The sequence below is a fragment of the Chanos chanos genome, chromosome 9 (genome assembly GCF_902362185.1).
Source record: "Chanos chanos chromosome 9, fChaCha1.1, whole genome shotgun sequence".
Lineage (NCBI taxonomy): Eukaryota > Metazoa > Chordata > Actinopteri > Gonorynchiformes > Chanidae > Chanos > Chanos chanos.
Window position 1 is genome coordinate 39,207,250 of NC_044503.1, and position 1,681 is coordinate 39,208,930.

Here is a 1,681-nt window from a genome sequence, read left to right on the forward strand (position 1 = left end):
GTGAATGGAGAGAACAGAGATCCAATAAGAGTGTGTTATTACAGGTCAAATGATATGACAATACTGATATTAATGCAATCAAACCCAACACAGATTCCCTCATCCCCCAGGACTCTTCTGTTTCTTTATTTATAGACAGAAATATCAATCATAAAACTTCAAAACTTAAAAAAAAAAAAAAGATATAACTGATAGAAGCTGTCAACTGAGAGTCACGCCTCTACACAACCCCCCCCGACCTACACCCCACCTCCACCCCCCACCCCGGGCTCCATACCAACATTCAGCATCGACAGCTGACAGATGACCAGTTAACTCCATTACCTGTCCACTCTAAGTATAGTTTCTGTTGATCACCTCATTTCCATCAATCTCCCTTTCCCTCTGTCATGTGCATATAGTCATGTCTGTATTATAGTGCTGGGAAGTCTACAGACAGTTTAGTGTGAGATACTGAGCATGTTTTCTGCTATTAGAGAAGCTGACCCCCCTTATTAAGTCAAATCCAATTTATTCCTCTTCTGTATTCTGTATCCTGCATATTGGTTTGTGAGCCTTGCCTGTGTTGACTACATATTATCATCTTGGTTTATTAAGGAATACATTCACATATGCATCCAGCCTCATGTGAAATTCAGGACACTTTATTTGAATCAGTGAATGACTTTCTCTGCAATCAGCTGCGTTATTGTTTTAAGACTGAAAGTCTTCCATCAAAAGTATAAATTTACATTAGACTCACCTCAAACTTACCTTACCTGTCAATTCTTCATCAGAGCTACATTTCTGTTACTTAAACAAACCATCACTAAACATCATTTAGGGCTATTTGAACAACTAGAAGGTATTTTAATATCCTTTAGCTAGGAACAGCAATGGGGGTCTGAGATGTGGACTTCACACTACCCTTATGTGACAAACAAGCACATTTATCCTTTGAGAGATGAATAAAGCAATCCTACCATATTGTCCATCCTGTTTTAAGTCTAAATTAAAAAAAAAGAATGATTGAAGAAACTACTTTCCTTAATAAATCAACAGTAGTGTAAACCTGTGAAACTGTCTGGACAGAGGTCAGAGATTTTGAAGCATGAGAGAGACTTGAATCAGACACGGGGACTGGAATAGATCGATATTTTATTGGATATATTTACAATCAGCCACATGCAAGAAGCTATTGGACGCTGAGTGACACTGCCAAGGACATGGTAATTACTATGCATTCAGTGTGCTACAAGATGCATACTATACCACACAATGCTACACAACGCACCGCTACACAAACACACACACACACACACACAGAGCAGATAGAGAGAGAGAGAGAGAGAGAGAAATAGACAGGGGGAGGGGAGAGATATCTGGAGCAGTTAAATTAGTTTCATAAAAAAAACCATAAAATCAATAAATAACACATCATTCACCATGGATCACAATTAGTTGTGCAATTAACACTTTGTCAAACAAATGCATTTACGATTACAACTCACAAGCGTAAGAATATGCCCAAAGGAACCAAAAAAAAAAAATCCCCCACAAAATATACAAAAAGAGAAATAAATGAGTGTGAACATTAATTCCTGATTGACATGTTTCGACCTTTAAAAGGCCATTGCAAATTTCCCCAGTGAGGTCACGCTAGCACAGCCTAAATTGAGACTGCCTACAACTCCTAAAATAA